At 44.9% G+C, this 8,333-nt stretch overlaps 1 pseudogene; it reads left to right on the top strand.

Annotated features, from left to right (window-relative positions):
- Nucleotides 1–794: 794 nt before the first annotated feature.
- On the top strand, nt 795–6,596 carry LOC109894798 (plasma alpha-L-fucosidase-like; annotated as a pseudogene).
- Nucleotides 6,597–8,333: the final 1,737 nt, after the last annotated feature.

Below are 8,333 nucleotides of genomic sequence, written 5' to 3'. Positions count from 1 at the left end.
TAAATGCCTTTCATGCTCATTTTGAAGCAAGCAACGCTGAAGCATGCATGAGAGCACCAGCTGTTCAGAACTACTGTGTGATCACGCTCTCCGTAGCCGATGTGAGCAATTGGCCCAGCGTTGTCCGGGGTTGGGGGAGGGATTGGCCAGCCGGGATATCCTTGTCCCATCGCGCTCTAGTGACTTCTGTGGAGGGTCAGGCGCATGCACGCTGACACGGTCGCCAGTTGGATGGTGTTTCCTCCGACACATTGGTACAGCTGGCTTCCGGGTTAAGCAAGCAGTGTGTCAAGAAGCAGTGCGGCTTGGCAGGGTCATGATTCAGAGGACATATGGCTCTCAACCTTCGCCTCTACCAAGTTCGTACAGGAGTTGCAGCGATGGCACGACTATAACTACCAATTGGGGAAAAAATGGGGAAAAAACTAAATAAATAATAATGTTCAGACCCTTTACTCAGTACTTTGTTGAAGAATGTATATAGCCTCGTTATTGTTATTTTATTTTTGCTCTTTATTTTTTACTTAAGTTTATTTAGTAAATATTAAAACAACATTGATGATTAAAGGCTTCACTGTAAGGTCTACACCTGTTGTATTCGGCACGTGTGTAATGATGTGCGCTGGGAGTCGGGAAGCAAGTACAGTGAATGAGTGCATTAATAAATTACTACAGCATAATACAAAATAAGAAACACGAACAATGCACAGACATGACACAGGAACAGAAACAATAATGCCTTGGGAAAGGAACCAAAGTGAGTGACTTATATAGGGAAGGTAATCTGGGAAGTGATGAAGTCCAAGTGAGTCTGATGACGCGCAGGTGCGCGTAATAATGGTGACAGGTGTGCGCCATAACGAGCAGCCTGGTGACCTAGAGGCTGAAGAGGGAGCACACGTGACAACATGACATATATTTTGACTTGACCCTTTGGCAGCGATTACAGCCTCGAGCCTTCTTGGGTATGACGCTACAAGCTTGGCACACCTGTATTTGGGGATTATCTCCCATTCTCCTCTGCAGATCCTTTCAAGCTCTGCCAGGTTGGATGGGAAGCGTTGCAACACAGATATTTTCAGGTCTCTTCAGAGATGTTTGATTGGATTCAAGTCTGGGCTCTGGCTGGGCCGCTCAAGGACATTCAGAGACTCGTCCCAAAGCCACTCCTGCGTTGTCTAGATTGTGGGGGGATTGTGCGTTGTCTAGATTGTAGGGTTGTTGTCCTGTTGGAAGGTGAACCTTCGCCCCAGTCTGAGGTCCTGAGTGCTCTGGTGCAGGTTTTCATCAAGTATCTCTCTGTACTTTGCTCTGTTCATCATTCTCTCTATCCTGAATATTCTCCCAGTCCCTGCTGCTGAAAAACATCCCCACAGCATGATGCTGCCACCACCATGGTTCACCGTAGGGATGGTGCCCGCTTTCCTCCAGACTTGAAGCTTGGCATTCAGGCCAAAGAGTTCAATCTTGGTTTCATCAGACCAGAGAATCTTTTTTTCTCCTGGACTGAGATTCCTTTAGGTGCCTTTTGGCAAACTCCAAGCGAGCTGTCATGTGCCTTTTACTGAGGAGTGGGTTCTGTTTGGCCACTCTACCATAAAACCTGATTGGTGGAGTGCTGCAGAGATGGTTGTCCTTCTGGAAGGTTCTCCCATCTCCACAGAGGAACTCTGGAGCTCTGTCAAAGTGACCATTGGGTTCTTGGTCACCTGCCTAACCAAGGCCCTTCCCCCCCGATTGCTCAGTTTGGCTGGGCGGCCAGCTCTAGGAAGAGCTTTGGTGGTTCCACACACAGACGTTGTACAGTAATGTACTACAACAAGCAGGCTTGACATCCCCTCCCCAAACACACACACACACACACACACATACTTCACATATTTACGCAAGGCTCATTCCATGGGAAATGAAATGTGTAGGCCTATTTGATCCGACCCCCTTGCAGACGCTCTTATCCAGAGCAACTTACAGGATTCGAACCAGCGACGTTTCAGTTACTGGCCCAACGCTCTAACCGGTGATATAAGATACCTGTCTTTTAATATTCTCTCCCATCTTCTCTAACATAGCAGAGGTTAGGTAAGTCAGATACCCATAGTCATCCTGCCTCCTCCACGTCTCTGGTGAGTTGTAGTACAGACAGACAGACACACACACACAATACATTAATATCTACAGGACCGTGTGGTGGTAACCCTATAGTCATCCATCGGCCTCAATGTCTCTGGTTAGTAGTAATATAGACACACACAGAGTCTCACACACACACCTGCAGGCAGTCACAAACACACACACAGCCACCTGCTGCCTCTACCTCTCTGGTGAGCAAATGCACACACACGCACACACAGCGCAAAGTTTCTCTCCCTCCCCCAGGATTGCTGAAGACACAGCCCTGGATAAGAACATCCATGAGTCTATCAGCGACCAGATCGAAAGGAAGATCACATGGAGGGTTGATTTCTCTTATTACATTCTCCTGCTATCAACTATTAACATTTTCAAATGGCATTTTCAAATAAGATATAATAAGCTCAGCCCTCTTTGCTTAATCGGAAGGAATAGAAGTGTTTGAATACAAAGCCCTTCCATGGATTTTTTTTCTTCATTCATATTGGGTTGTTTTTTTAAGCCTTTGTATATGTACAGAGAGAACTTGAATTCAAAAATGTGCACAATTTATCCAATTGGCTCGTCTCACTTCATCACTACATCTGTCACTCTCGCTCTCACCATAAGGTCATGTGAAGTTGTTGATACTTTTCATAACCTATTGCACATACAATTGTGAGATTTTATGTTCTTCACTCGACTACCCATTTTTAAAAATGTTTTTGCACCACCCTATTTTTCCCATTACTCTGTTTAAATGTCCATTATTTTTATGTACAAGAAAAAGCTTGGCTACCTTTGGGGTTTCATGTGTTGGGAAAAGTGGCATTGAAAAATCTGACATGGATTATATACCCTAACCTGTGTTCTGTGTAAGAGGCGAAATTCAGTGAGAAATTGTCAGTTGTAACCCTTTTGGCTGAGGTTTTCAGGCCTCTAACAAAATATTACAAGTCATATGAGCTTAAAAGTGCTTAATTAATAACCTTTGGGGTCAAAGATGTTGAGTGAAGTGGCATTGAAGAGCCTGACATGGAAACCCATTTCATGAAGCTCCCGACGAACAGTTCTTGTGCTGACATTGCTTCCGGGGGAAGCTTGGAACTCGGTAGTGAGTGTTGCAACCAAGGACAGACGATTGCTACACACTACGTGCTTCAGCACTCGGCGGTCCCGTTCTGTGAGCTTGTGTGGCCTACCACGGAGTGATAGGCCACGACACAGGAGGCAGATGGTTGGAGTCTTACAATGTTTATTAATACCAAAGGGGTAGGCAAGAAAATGGTCGTGGACAGGCAAAAAGGTCAAAACCAGAGTCCAGGAGGTACAGAGTGGCAGACAGGCTCGTGGTCAAGGCAGGCAGAATGGTCAGGCAGGCAGGTAGAAAGTCCAGAAACAGGCAAGGGTCAAAACCGGGAGGACTAGAAAAAGGAGGAAGCAAAAAGCAGGCGAACGGGAAAACCGCTGGTTGACTTGGAAGCATACAAGACGAACTGGCACAGAGAGACAGGAAACACAGGGATAAATACACTGGGGAAAACAAGCGACACCTGGAGGGGGTGGAGACAATAACGAGGACAGGTGAAACTGTTTTGTAAACTGGTCAGGGTGTGACACTGCCAATGTTTTTCTATGGCGATTGCATGGCAGTGTCCTCGATTTTATACACCGGTCAGCAACAGGTGTCTCTGAAATAGCCAAATCCCCTAATTTGAAGGGGTGTCCACATGCTTTTGTATATATCATATAATTTGTCTGGATGTTTATTCCAGGTGGTATTGGCAGAAGTGACAGATGAAGCCCTATGTTGACATGCAGAAGAACTATCCTCTTTGATGCCAAAGAATGGACTCACATCTTTGCAACATCCAGGGCAAAATATATTTACCTCACCACAAAACACCATGAAGGTAGACTGTATGTGTGTGTGTGTGTGTGTGTGTGTGTGTGTGTGTGTGTGTGTGTGTGTGTGTGTGTGTGTGTGTGTGTGTGTGTGTGTGTGTGTGTGTGTGTGTGTGTGTGTGTGTGTGTGTGTGTGTGTGTGTGTGTGTGTGTGCAATGCATGCTCCACTAATAAGGTGTAGCCTTCCATTGAATAAAATAATAATTTCTATGATTCCACTAGATTAGGCCTATAAAAATGTATTTGTGGTTTATTGTTATTGTTCTATCTGCAGGCTTTACTCTGTGGGATTCGGAGAACTCCTGGAACTGCAACGCAGTGGACTTGGCTCCTAACAGGACCTAGTTGGAGAAGTGTCTGGAGCACTCAGAGCCCACAGCGACCTGCGTCTGGGACTGTACCACTCTCTGTTTGAGTGGTTTAACCCGCTTTACGAGCAGGACGCTGCCAACCTGTACACTACCAACCTCTTCCACACCACTAAGACGCTGCCCGAGCTCTATGAGATCATCAACAAGTACAAGCCGGAGCTGCTGTGGTCCGATGGAGAAGGGGATGCTCCTGATAAATACTGGAACAGCACCGGATTCCTGGCTTGGCTATACAACGAGAGGTACAGTCATAGAGATAATAGACAGATTCTACCACACTCTCAAAACCTATAAGTGAAGGTGATGAAGGCAAAATGCAAAACTGGAGAAAGCAGAAAAGTCTCTGCACACTTCCAGTCAGATGCACATTTATTTTGATAGTAGCTGAGCTTTCGGTCAGTCGACCTCCAACAGAGCATATCCACAAACAAAACTGGGACCAGTCAGAGCGATAAAATATGACGTAATATGTTTAGGGAAATAATATACTTGTAACGGCGTTCTTCGTTTGTTGAAAGAGAGGACCGAAATGCAGCGTGGTGGTTACTCATGACGAAAAAAATGACGATACATGAAATAACTAATAAATACGAAAACAACAAACGGAACGTGAAACCTAATACAGCCTATCTGGTGAACACTACACAAAGACAGGAACAATCACCCACGAAATACAAAGCGAAACCCAGGCTACCTAAATACGGTTCCCCATCAGAGACAACAAGAATCACCTGACTCTGATCGAGAACCGCCTCAGGCAGCCAAGCCTACACTCGACACACCCCTAATCAACCACAATCCCAATGCCTACAAAACCCCCCAATACGACAACACAATAACCCATGTCACACCCTGGACTGAACAAATAATTAAAGAAAACACAAAATACTAAGACCAAGGCGTGACAATACAATACGCGTTCTCTGCTTTACAATGAGATATAGGGACTTTATGGGCTAGGACACAGATTAAGCCTAGTCCTGGACTATAACGCACTTTCAATGAAGATTGTCCATTCAACATGCTTTTTAGTCTAGGACTAGTTTTAATCTGTGTCCAGGGAAACTGTCCGTAAATGTCAAAAAATCTACACCAATCTCTTTTTGCAGTTATAGGTCTATTTAATGTGTCAGTTAATGCTATGGAGTACGATGTATGCACCAACGGTGTAAACATCACATGCTTCAACATTTGCATTAACAACACTGGTACAGAAATTGGAATACCCCAGTGCGAGAGACCGTGGTGACCAATGATCGTTGGGGCTACGGCAGCATCTGTACCCATGGAGGCTACTACACCTGCGATGATCGCTACCAGCCCGGACACCTGCTCAAACACAAATGGGAGAACTGCTTTTCGATAGACAAAGGTTCCTGGGGTTACAGGAGAAACGCCCAGCTTAAAGACTACTTCACTATCGAGCAGCTTGTGGCGGTCAGTTTTAAATTGAACTGAAAAAAGCACTTTATTTGATGGTAAACAGGAGACTTAAATCATTTAGGTCACGAAGGTTATTGCACTACCATAACAAACTTTTTGTAGCTGAATCGGTCATAATCCTGTTTGCATATGATTTAGTATGACTCATAAACAGCATAATTCACTCAGTCTAAAGTCTTTTGACTTGTTTTTGAAATGCTGCTGGTCCTGTATGTTTCTTGTATAACACTTCACCACTGTTTTTTTGGGTAACCTAAATGCTCAACTCGACAGCATGACTTGTTTGGCTTCATTCTTCTCTCCTAGACTAATAATTGTACACAACGGTAGGACATGTATGAAGCTAATAGGAATGTATTTGATATCGGGGAGACTGAAATTTGGTTACTTTTCCAGCCCCACACAATTAAACTACGCAACTAAATTTAACAATGCAGATTCAGCTGCATGCCTGCCTATGGAAGATATTATAATATGTCATATAGCTGTAATAAAGGCTTTATGAATGCATACTTGGGGCCTGCGTGATTCAGACGTTGGTGGAGACAGTGTCCTGTGGAGGGAACCTGCTGATGAACATCAGACCTATGTCTGAAGCAGATGGGTCAGTGGCTGGGGGTCAATGGAGAGGCCATCTACAACACCACTGATTGGAGGGCCCAGAACGACAGCATCCCAGCTAGCGCCTGGTCTATTCATACAAATAATAATAATTTAATAAATAATAATTTTTCCTCACTTGTTTCAGCTGTCCAGAAGGGGTTTGATGTTAGTGGAAGAAGTTTCAATTGTAAGAGGCGGAGTATGAGAATGCTTTTTTACCTAGCTCCGTAATGGGTGAGCTTTGGAGTTTTTAACAAACGTCAACACCCGATGGTACACAGTGTCCAGCATATGTAATGACTCCACAAGGGCAAACATGTACAAGCTATCGCCATAGTCGATTACAAGCAAGAAATTAGCGAAACAAGTCTCTTTCTCGCTTCAAAATATAAACATGACTTATTTTGAAAATAAAGAACTAACTTTTTCATCTAACAAGAAACCCAGGTACTTGTAAGTTGATACTCTTTCTATTTGCTTGGTGACTATACATGGAAGAGTCTGAGGTTTCATCGTAGATTTCATGAAAACCATCAACTTTGTTTTATCAGCATCGTAAAGTAACTTCAGCTGACAGAGCTGAGCCTGGACAATAGTAAAGGCATGTTGCAGTTCGCCAAAGGCCTTATTCAGTGTTGCTACACAACGATAAATAATATTTTAAGTTTGGGTTAGGTTGAGGGACGATTAAACAGTCGATTTGACTTACAAACACTGGACGACAAACACATCCACAGACAAAGACTGCTGCCATCTTGGATTCTCAGTCTATGTAGCAGGAAAGGAAGACCCAGAGTTACCTCTGCTGCAGAGGATAAGTTCAATAGAGTTACCAGCCTCAGAAATTGCAGCCCAAATAAATGCTTCACAGAGTTCAAGTAACAGACACATCTCAACATCAACTGTTCAGAGGAGACTGTGTGAATCAGGCCTTCATGGTGAATTTCTGCAAAGAAACCACTACTAAAGGACACCAATATGAAGAGATATGTTCCGCATTGCATCCAACAACAACATTGACGAATACACTGATTCGGTGAGCGAGTTCATTAGAAAGTGCATTGGCGATGTCGTACCCACAGCAACTATTAAAACATTCCCAAACCAGAAACCGTAGATTGATGGCAGCATTCGCGCAAAACTGTAAGCAAGGTGACCAGAATCATGACCGAATACAAACAGTGTAGCTATTCCCTCCGCAAGGCAATCAAACAAGCTAAGCGTTAGTATAGAGACAAAGTAGACACAAGAGGTATGTGGCAGGGTCTACAGTCAATCACGGACTACAAAAAGAAAACCAGCCCCGTCGCGGACCAGGATGTCTTGCTCCCAGATAGACTAAACAACTTCTTTGCTCGCTTTGAGGACAATACAGTGCCACTGACACAGCCCGCTACCAAAACCTGCGGACTCTCCTTCACTGCAGCTGACGTGAGTAAAACATTTAAACGTGTTAACCCTCACAAGGCTGCAGGCCCAGACGGCATCCCCAGCCACGTCCTCAGAGCATGCGCAGACCAGCTGGCTGGTGTGTTTACAGACATATTCAATCAATCCTTATCCCAGTCTGCTGTCCCCACACAATCGCAACCACACTGCACACTGCCCTAACCCATCTGGACAAGAGGAATACCTATGTGAGAATGCTGTTCATCGACTACAGCTCAGCATTTAACACCATAGTACCCTCCAAACTCGTCATCAAGCTTGAGACCCTGGGTCTCGACCCCGCCCTGTGCAACTGGGTACTGGACTTCCTGACGGGCCGCCCCCAGGTGGTGAGGGTAGGTAACAACATATCCACCCCTCTGATCCTCAACACTGGGGCTCCACAAGGGTGCGTTCTGAGCCCTCTCCTGTACTCCCTGTTCACCCACAACTGCGTGGCCATGCACGCCTCC

This window comes from Oncorhynchus kisutch, linkage group LG7 (genome assembly GCF_002021735.2).
Source record: "Oncorhynchus kisutch isolate 150728-3 linkage group LG7, Okis_V2, whole genome shotgun sequence".
Taxonomy (NCBI): domain Eukaryota; kingdom Metazoa; phylum Chordata; class Actinopteri; order Salmoniformes; family Salmonidae; genus Oncorhynchus; species Oncorhynchus kisutch.
This window is presented reverse-complemented; position numbering and strand designations above follow the sequence as displayed.